The following is an 11,181-nucleotide window of genomic DNA, read 5'->3' as shown; positions in this document are numbered from 1 at the left end:
ACCAGGCAGCATTAGTATTTACTAAGGAACTTGATATGAGACCTTATATCAGCAGTGTGATCCAACTGCTCACATAAAGGGGCATATGTAGCATATGTACAAGCCCCAATCACCACAGGAATGGGACTTTTTCCGACGTTCCTGTGGCAATAGAGGAGTCGCCTTATTTACAAGGTAGCGTTAAGCCACTTAACGTGGCTTAAAGCTAAGAGCGGGCCGTTTGAGGCCGTTCGAGAACGGGAGAGTCCGGTCCGGCCCACCCCTCTAACAACTATACCCCGGTTCCCCCAATACAGGTATTTATAAACATCTTGACCTCTGCTACAATCGGCCACGCAATCTAGTACCCTTTCAAGGTGAATACTCATTGCAAAATGAACACCAGATCCACCAAGCAGAACAAATCAAAAAAGAATGGAATAGGAGAACAATTACTAGGTCCAATGGACGACTTTTTGGCCAAAGCAAACACTTTTATTGACCAGAGTATAAGTTTAATTGAGGGTAGAGTTTCTACCGAACTGGCAATCGCACGTCGTTCCTCAATGGGACTACTCGCAACAGCAAAAACTCCTGAAATACAGCCAGCCTCAATACAAACGGCGGTGACCACAAACAGACTTAGTCTGCCTAATAATATCGACCTTTCAGCATCCCAATTATCTGTAACTTTCTCAGAAACTGATCTCGAAAAAACCCCTGATATCTTTCCCGACCCCACACCTGAAGAAACTAGGCAAATGTGAGGCAGGCGGGAGGGGGCCATAAAGAAACGGATTGCTAAGAATAAACCAGATCAAACTGTAAATTCTATAACATCCAAGCATCCAATATTGGTCACCGATACAAACCCTTCAGCGATACTTAACCACTCCGCTCCTCCAACCAGCAATGTGGTAACAATTCACCATGTACCGTGTGACCTCCAAGATGCTCCAATGCCAGACCCGTTAAGTTCACAAAATACAGGAAGACAAAGAGAATCAGCAAGACTAATAACAGAGATAGCTTCCCTCTTAAATTCTCATTTACGCCCACTAGAATCGAGACTCAGCAATATAGAGAGACAGTTAACAAAAATTACTGGCTCTCTTAATTCTATATCCCCACAACCTCATACCAAACTTTCTTCAAACCCAGGAACCACTCTCCCTGTTCCTAAGAAATCTGCAACCGTACCTCCCCCACAGTCCAAAAAACAAACTACATTAACCCTCCCAACTAACTCCACCATTGTACAAAAGCCAACCCCTACGTCCCTGGTTATTCCCCCACAAGTTAGTTCCCAACCAACACCAACAGCAAATCCCCCATCCATAAAAACACCTGTTCCCAAAACTCCCGCCACAACAAATACTAAACCATTGCAATCAAAAGCTGCTCCGAGAGGGACAACTGAACACATACCTACCCTAAATTTACCACCTGAGGCCACTCCATATGTGGTAGTTATGACGGGGGTCCCCGAACTTACGGGAGAGGGGACTGAACCCAACTGGTCATTAAAGAACAAAGTCCAGTATTGGTTGAACACAAACCGCCCCGTCCCGCCACCTTGGAAAAGTAAAATAGCATCAGTATCTCGGACCTCGTGGGTAGGTTACAGGAAAAAAACTATCCGGGGAGATTGCATAGTCATTACGTTTAAGGACCCCAATATAGCTGAATATATATGCTCCTGGGAACATAACAACTCCTCTGGGGGGATTGTAACAAGATCCTTGTCCTATTTCTATCCAAAAAGGTACAATAATAACAATCACCCACGTAACATTGACAACATTTGGAGGAAGCCAATCCCGCAACCATGGGAGCTAGATATGGCCGCCCCTAATTTATCAACGCGATTTACTGATCCTACTAATTCCCGGTATCCATCTAATCCGAGCTACCAGCAGAGAGAAGCCCCATGGCAGATCGTGGGCCCTCAAAGCAGATTCGGAAACTGGGAGCAATGGGAGAGACCATCCCACCAACCTTTTGCCCCTAACTATGGAGACACCAGTAACGGGCAACACTGGCTAGGCTTCCCGACCACGAACAGGTTAAGCGGCCTGGAAATGGTCGATTGACCAACAACGAAATCCCCGGAGCCCTCAATAATAAAAGCGGCACCCTCACACCCAATTCCATCGTCTACCCCATCAATATCACATACGAACAATGACGTACAAGAATATGAACCTACCCAGCTTTCTGTGGTGTTCTGGAATGTAGCCGGCCTCCGAAACAAGATTGAGGATGGTTCGGCAGCTGCATTCTTGAAGGACTATCAAATCATCTGCATACAAGAAACCTGGGCAACGGTTCCCCTTCACCTAGTGGGATACAGAACATTTGTTTCTCCCGCCCTTCCCAGTACTTCAGGCAGACCTAAAGGGGGTTTGGTAATCTATATGGCTAATACAATTGCAGACATAAAGATCATCAAGATAGACCTCCTTTCGAACTTTCAGATCCTCACTTTTACTGTAGGAAAAAAAACTTGTATTTCAATAGTAAATACATGCAATATCCTGGACCCCGACAACTTTGTGAGTGTTCTTTCTCTAATCCAAGACAAAATAACTGAACACTCTCACTTCAAACAGAAAAAGGACACTGCTCAGGTAATCTGGGGTGGTGATTTTAATCTGCATCCTTGCCCCAACATCGATACCTGTGGGATAGTGGACGAGTCTAACAACCCTTTAACCCACTTTACCCACTCAGGAGTGGGGCTTGCTATGAACAAAATACTCTCAGACCTGGACTTGCAAATTATTAATCCCACTCAACAAACAACCAATAAATTAGAACCTACATATAGAGGAAGGGGCCACGAGACCACTGTGGACTACGTACTAGCTACAGAACGACTGAAAGCCCAAATCAGAACATTTAAAATCCTGGAAAACTGTCTCAGTGACCACTCTGCACTAAGTCTAAGTCTTCAACTACATCATCCGAAACCTTTGATGGTAAGCATAGCTAACACTTGAATTGAACAAAACTAACGGCTTCACAATCAAATGGGAAAAAGTAGATCCCAATATTCTTACGAAGAGATTAGTTACTTCCGCATATAAAAACATTCTGACTTGTCTTGACCCTCAAGCGGACGCGAACCAAATCCTGGAAAACTTCAATATCATAATAGAACATGTCAAAAACCTGTTAACTAGAACTTCCAACCAAAACAAGAAAAATACCACAGGTTGGTTTAATCGAGACTGTACGAAAGCACAGACTAACTTGAGGAAAGCTCTTGGAGAACCTAACAGAGATATAATAAAGATCCAAAGCCTCCGAAAAGAATACATCACCGCCAGGAAAACGAGGAAAAAAGAATTAAAATCATCCTTGTGGAAGGCCTTGCACGAGAGCGCACTCTCGAAGGACAGCCAGGCTTTCTGGAAAATAGTCAAATCCCCTTCCTTAACTGACTCCAGCGGTCCAAAAATAGATGTGGCTATAGACGAGGGCACATGGGTGAGTCATTTCTCGAAAATCTTTCAATCGACACCCAATAGCGACCCGTACCAGTCTACTCACAATCCAGTCACCTTCCCTATTTCCCTGGAAGTTGACTTACAAGACTTTGAAACGGCGCTATCTTTGAGTAGGCCCGGAAAAGCCCCCGGCCCTGACGGGGTCCCTGTTGATCTATTCAAATTTCTCCCTGACCTCTGGGCTCCAATAATCACGAGAGTCTGTACTGCAACTATGGAACTCGGATTGCTAGACTCATGGTCATCATCAATAATGGTCCCAATATTCAAGAAGGGGGATCGACAAGATGTCAAGTGCTACCGTCCAATCTCGCTTCTCGACTCTCTGGGCAAAGTGGTTGGCAGAGTCCTCCTTGGCAAGTTACAACAATGGGTAGCTGACAAAAACATTCTCTCTGACCTACAATTCGGCTTCAGGGAGGGCTTTGGAACCATCGAGCAAGCATTAAATCTTAGCCTGCTGACATCCAAGTATACCCACGCCAAAACAGGTACTATTTTTATGACATATGTGGATTTGTCCTCCGCATTTGACTGTGTCTCACATACCAAGCTCTGGTCGTTGCTGAGCGAGATGGGGGTAGATCCTCCTCTTTTGGATTTTCTAAGGGAGCTCTACAGCGAAGCTACGGCGAGAGTGAGGTTCGGGACAAGAGGAGAACTAACAGCACCATTTAGGGTAGAGCGGGGAGTGAGGCAAGGCTGCGTCCTCGCCCCCTTTCTTTTTTCATTATATACCAACGGCCTCGAAGAGTGTATGCTGAAAGGGGGGAGAGACCTCCCAAAAGTAAAAGGCCGTCTGATCCCCGCACTGCTCTATGCGGATGACGCTGTCATTTTAGCCCGAACTCCGAATGAATTGCAGAAATCATTAATCAAATATGCAGATTTTATGGCTGCCTTGGACCTGCATATAAACGTTAAAAAAACTTTTGTTATGGTGGTCGGTCGAACAAGAAAAGCTGTAAAGTCCATCTTTCTGAAAGATCACAAAATCGAAAGAACCTCGCAATACCCCTACTTAGGTATCATGATAGACGATGCCCTAAATTGGAAAGCGGCGGTAGAGGCCAGGAGACATCTTTTTAAACGAGCGATTATGGCACTAATGAAATTTTCAAATAAACTGGGAAAAAAGCCTCCAGTGGAACTGCTACAAATATATGCTGCGAAATGCCAATCTATAGCATTATACGGCGCAGGGATCTGGGGGCATATAAATACTGGCCCCATTCAAAAAGAGGAAAATATCTTTACGAGATTCCTTTTATCAATCCCACGAGGCACTTCCACCTTTGCCTCACATATAGAATTGGGAATCTCATTTATCGAAGATCTGATCAAAATCCAACCTCTTATGCTTTGGAGGAGAGTCTGGCTATCCGAGGAAAACAACTTGACTAAAAGCATCCTACGTGATATCATGAAGTTGGATTATGCCAAAAAAATACCTTGGCTCTCCTATATTAGACATTTCTTTTGTGATCTGGGGATTCAGAAATACTACTACAATCCAGAACAACTAAAGGAAATTTCTAAAAAAGAACTAAAGCAAATGGCACTGAGCCACTTGGACTCCCTGAGACTATGTTCATTGGCCACAAAAAAATCTGTTACGCACGCAATCATCATACAGCAGTCTCCAAAAATTCAGCCATATCTCACACTAGAGATTACTACGTATGAAAAGATGCTCCTAACAAGGTTTAGATTGAACCTATTCTTCAGACTGGTGACTTTTCCAGAAAAAAATAACTGGACCACTCAGATGGCCTTATGCCCTTGTGACGATCATTCCCAACAGTCCACCATCCATACAATACTTTTCTGCAAGTTCTATCACCCTTTCCGAAAGACATGGCTTATTCCCTTATTAAAAAAATGGGGCTATAGACAATGCTGCCCAGCGATGCTGGCACTCCAATTCTTGGACTCTGAATGCACTGTGTACCACGTATTAAATTTTTTAAAGTGTATCATGAGACACAGAAATAATTTGTAACTGTAGATTACCATCCTTCACTTTTTTGTAACAAGTTGGCAAAATTCGAACTTTTGATTTTAAATACCCAACTGTAATCTTTTTTAAATTGAATGTTTGTATTACTATGTTATCTTTTATGGTTTTTCAACTGCAAAAAAAACGAATAAAGATTATTATTATTATTATTATTATTATTATTATTATTATTATTATTATTATATAATTTGCAAATAAGGTTTCTAAAGTGGCTGAGAGAGATGTTAAGCCAAGGAGGTTAACCTGCGCTCCGCCACTTCCTTGTCCATATCCCTCAAAGAGTTTTAGGAGTTAGGGTCTTAGTTAAATAAGTACTGCTCCAAAGATATGGAGTGAAAGCATCAAGTTATACCACTGCTCAGTATCCGAATAACAAGCCCCACACAAGGTAGGGTGGTGTGCCTCATTAAAGGCTTACCACAATCTGTGCACACTGGGGCAAATTTAGCAAGAGTTTACACCAGTGCAAAGTCATGCAAAGTAGCGCAAAGTCTTGGAAGGGAAATTACTTTCAAGCAAAAATGTTTTTTCAGCAGGAAAGGTGCCTTTTTTCAGGAAAAACTGTGCTGTGCACTTCTTTGCACCACTTTAAGAAAGTGGGTGTTACATGGGTGTGATTTGGGCATATCGGTGCAAGCACCCATAGTTTTTGACAGCTCACAATATAATCTACTAAAATATAGAGTTGGTTTCCATTAAAAAAATACACCTCTTTGAATCGGGCGCTAACTTGGAAAATTGTTTTCTTTCCCCAAACTTTCCAGAAATTGCTTGCATGCTGCACCATATAAGACACATACATGCAAAGTGTGTGATGTTTTATAAGTGGTCTAGGCATGCCATTTTGTAATGAAAGGGGAGGTTTCCAGTATAAATCTGATGCTACATATCAAGCACACACCTGTGTATCTCCGTGCAAGGGTTGTACGTAGCGATACGCAGATTGTTTCTCTGCCACCCCAGCAGATGAGAGTAGCAAAGGGCCATTTTATTTAATAACTATAAATTAGTCACGTTATTTTGGGAGTCAGTTGCGCCCAACAGTGCAGCATCGTGCATAGGCTCGGGGCTTGATACAACCAAACCCGCAGGCATTTGAATATCTGTGCTATTGGCCTGTTGTATAATAATAGACGCCGTTGCTGGAGCTCCCTTCTCTCTCCCCGACCGCTCTACATAACAAAAGGAGCATCAGGTGCCGAGATGAGTTTTCCATTTGTACTGCGCGCGCCTTGGATTGTGGCGCGAGCTAATTGCTTCTGACAGCGGCGCGCTCTGAGCGGAGAGCCACTTAACCTCGGCGCGGAACGTTTCCTCGCGAAGGAATGAAAAGCGAGAGAAGGGCCAATCTCCCAACAATGCACATCCGGCGCGCCTATTGATTCCGGGGCACAATGAGCCGCGCAGCACCTGGGCCATCGGAAGGGTGGGCGGCCCGTGAGGTGGGGGTGGGATTGCAAATACCACAGGCTCAGCAGCCGAAGGCCTACATGCCTCACCAGCCCCTGGGGCATGTGCCAAAATTGTCGTCGAGTCAAAGGTGTGTCCGCAGGTCATTATAATCTGGGGGATAATCAGTTTACTATGTGGCATGACATTGGGGGTCTCCATGGGGATCGGTGGAGGTGGTTAGCAGCAGCAGTGCTTAATTTACAAAAAAAGATAAGTGTAAGGGCCCAAAGTTTTTTTTTCTTAGAAACCAGTAGTCGAATGCCAAAGTTGCAGAATGCAATGCTGCCTCGACTTGACTCTACTTTACGTCACTTTCTTCCAATACTTCCTCTCTATTCATCACACTCATGTAGGTTCTTTTTCATTCCATCTTTCTCCATTTGTCACTCTTTGTATGTCTTTCTCTTCCTTTTCTCCTCGCATTCTCTACTTTTCTAGGTCAAAATTTAGTGATGAAAAATAAGTCCTGGCTGGCAAAAATGAGAGCTGGGGCCGCAACCACCAGCACAAGTTAAGCACTGGCTGTCCATCATCACACACAGGGCTCGAGGCGGGGGGACGCCGTCCCCCTTGCCAAACAGCTGGACTTCACCTTTTTGGCGTCTCTGGGACGAGATCGGAGCCACCTTTCGTGACGTCACTTCCTGTCGTGACGTCACTTCCGGTGACAGCGTGACGTCACTTCTTTTTTTAGGACTTGTGCCCTGATCACACATAAAATGAACATCATAATTCATCTGCATGTGGCCTTGTGTTATTGGTTCCGAATAGGTGCCCAGTGACTGTGGCGCGTATCATGCAGAAGAGCCTGTGTGGCACAGCGGCATAGCCAGGGTGTCATGGGCCCTAAAAAGGAAAGCAATGGAGACCCTGCACTCCACCCCTACATAGTGAAAGACATCCATAACTGCACCAGCTGCTGCTGCAACGAAACCTATGCCTCTAACTGTGCTCTCGCCAATATGTACAATGACCTTGGGGCAATGGCTGACAGCAGTCCACACATGGAATATCATTTAACAACCAGGAGTTATTCACTTGGTTTGCTTCCTTTGAACCAATTAGACTTGCACACCAGATACCAGAGACTAGTGGAGAAGCTCAGGACTTGAACATGATGCCCATGCGACATGGAGCGAGGTGGCGATGCTGCTTGGAGGCTATAAGCATGTATGTACAATTGAACGTGCACTATATGTATGTTATGCAGGGTTTCTCACAAGGTGTACGTCTTCCCCAACCCCCATAAATGAGTGGCAAGACAGTCAGTCAACAATGAAAGGATAGCCCAAGGGTAATCCATTTCCCAGATTCATGTTAAGAAGCTCCATCTCCCTACTGATGCTGTGAATAATAGTGTGTAAGTTATATGGTCCAAAATATTGGTCCAGTCTCTGAGGGCCTGATTGAAAGGGGCACTTTTTAATGCTATCCCGGCACAAATACAGAAGTCGGTGAGCCAACAAATTAACCGGGACAGCCTAGCCAGAACCGAGCTGAGGGCCTGGCTGGGCTTTAAAACCCCAAAGCACGAATCGATCCCTGAGAACAGGTATATTGTTAAGTTTGTGTTTAAAAAATGTCACTTTAACAAATGCATCTCAATGTACTGATATAATCTGATGTACTAAGTGAAACACTTCAGCATGTTGAAGAAATGCAAATTTTTATATTTTTGAGTAGTTTTTATCATATTTTTAAAATACTGTTTTGTTCCATAGTTTAGTGCCAAACTAGCAATAGTTTAGTGCCAAACTGGCACACATCTTTAACTCAGTTAGTTCAAGGTGCTGTCAAATGCAATACGAAAAAAGAAGCACAGTGAAATAGAACATGTGCCTAGGGTCACCCAGTTTGGTCAAGCGGGGAAGTTGGGAAAATTCCTAGGATTTCCGATTTCATATTATATCATTAAGCTACTAGACTGGTTTCTAGTTCCCTCTCGTATTCTACCTCAAAGGTTAATTTTTTTCTTTACATTTTGGTGCATTAGGTCAGAGTGTGAGTGCAGGCAGAAGCCACATTAAAGCTCAGCTCTTGTTGGGCTCGAGGGTCCAAGAGAACCTAAAGCTGAGCCACAGCTAGGGATAAAGCTCGAATGTAGCTCAAGCTTTCCATGGCTCGCCCATCTCTACCCAAATACTTGTTTGCAAAGAGATCCCACTTATACCACTTATAAGCAGTGCAATATATATTGCTCCTGATAATTTCACAATGCAATTAAGTAAGCACCCTTCGTTAAATATCAGCAGGTCAAACCTATGAGATTTTAACATGGGAAAGGCCTGGTATGTACCTGGACATGCAAAATAGAGTGCATTAAACACCAAATTTCACATTATCCCCCAAAACGTCTTGATGAGCATTCATTTTTGCCTAAATACCAAAAGAGGAACGGGGGCTTTTTGGAAAGGTCCCGCTTACATGCCGCTATGAATGTATGGCAAGAGAAAGGAGTATACAGTTCCTAAGTAAGGCGTTTCCTTCGGTTAGGTCCTAGAATGGGTGGCTGCTGGCGATGATTTGCCTATATAGTTGGAATTTCCCTGGAGGAAGGTCATACTCCTCCATTTATTGGTTGCACAGGCGTAATTATCCGTCCTCAGTAAATAAATGTGTACTTATGCAGCTACTGTATGAGAAACACAAGTGCAAGCAAATTGAATGATCCGCAACAAAAAATTCCCTGTGAATGAGTCCTCTGCCCAGTGCTTATTTTTATTCAGTCCAAGCAATCTTTTCATTTTGTCAGGATCAAGGGATCCTCGTCTACTCTGACAGGGACGGATAGTATATGTGGTTATGTGAGTGAAGTGCCGTACCCTGAAATCGATGTGTCTACCGGGCCTGGGTAGGGTATACCTTGGAGGAGCGCTAATTAAAACTTCATCCCTCGCCACTGCGTGAATGCCCGGATTGACATGAAGGGGCCGATCCGGCAGGTTTTACAAATTCAGTTGAGTCAAAGGGTCCCTGCGGCTGTGATCAGCGATCTCCGCAGGATACCGTTCATTTTGTACTATTATGCCCATTTTATTTATTGCCCAGGCGTCGCTTTTTAGTAAGGTTGCTGAAAAAGGCCACATTTAGACATGCGAAAGAGGCCCTTTTATATCTACAAATGGTCCAAGATCCCCTGACCTTACTTTCTGTGACAAATTTTTTAAGATTAGCAGTCAAATTAAGAGATACTAGAGGGAGTAGTTGAGTATAATATCATCACAATTTTGACGGATAGGGGGGGGGAAATGGGCCTAACAAATTAAATGTAGGATTAGCAGTTCCTGTAACTCGCTTCTTTTCTTTTTAAATTGTATATGTTCTCTTTTTACACTGTACTTTTATGGCGTTAAATGTAAAATGCCGAATAAAGAATTTGACTAACTGACTGACATGAGGGGCCAGTACTTCCCCCCTCAAGGTGTATCTTGAAGGTATTGTTCAAGTTGGTGACAACTGGAATTCTTTAATTCATTTTAAATAAAGTTTTATTGTGATTAAAGTTGCTGGATGAGCTCTGACTCTCCTGCCTCGGCAACCGCCAGCATCAGAATTACAAAAGAATGTGGAACGTATGAAGCTCCATAGATGCGAGTACAGATTCTCGTGCAGGCGTGAGGATAGAGAGCAGCAAACATCATAAGATATCTTCTTTTCTTACAGAAAACAAAAGAAACACAAGGCACATAAGAAATAGAAAACAAAATACGATGTAAATGAAACAGAAAAAACCCAAATATGTTTCTAATGTAAATGAACATGCACAATCTATAAATCAATCTATAAATCACATTCCTTCCCGTATTCGTTCTTAAAACAAGAGATGGTTAATACATAACAAAATGATCATATTTTTTTGGAAGACGGCACTGACGTACAGGTTTTACTTGTTTAACCTCACAAATTTCTTTGTAAGGAAAATATTTTTTCATAAAACCTTCTCCAGGACCTGTGTCATTAATCTTTTTTGAATAAAGAGCAATTCTCCTGAAGTTCCAACATTGACCATTTTCTAACACAACATGCAATTTGTGAAACTCCTTAACTCTAAAAGGGTCCGAAAATGTATTTATTCCATGTTCTCTTCTTCCTAACTTTATTTTGACCAAATCTCCTACTTCTACCCTTCCCAACTTACCAGAAAGAGTCCCATTAGACAAGGAAGAATCCTTTTCATTCAACCAACGAGGAACTAGCTTAGTTTTAGGAACCCTACCT

This window comes from Lissotriton vulgaris, chromosome 5 (genome assembly GCF_964263255.1).
Source record: "Lissotriton vulgaris chromosome 5, aLisVul1.2, whole genome shotgun sequence".
In the NCBI taxonomy this organism is placed as follows: Eukaryota; Metazoa; Chordata; class Amphibia; order Caudata; family Salamandridae; genus Lissotriton; species Lissotriton vulgaris.
The sequence above is the reverse complement of the archived record's forward strand: the minus strand, read 5'-3'. Positions refer to the sequence as shown.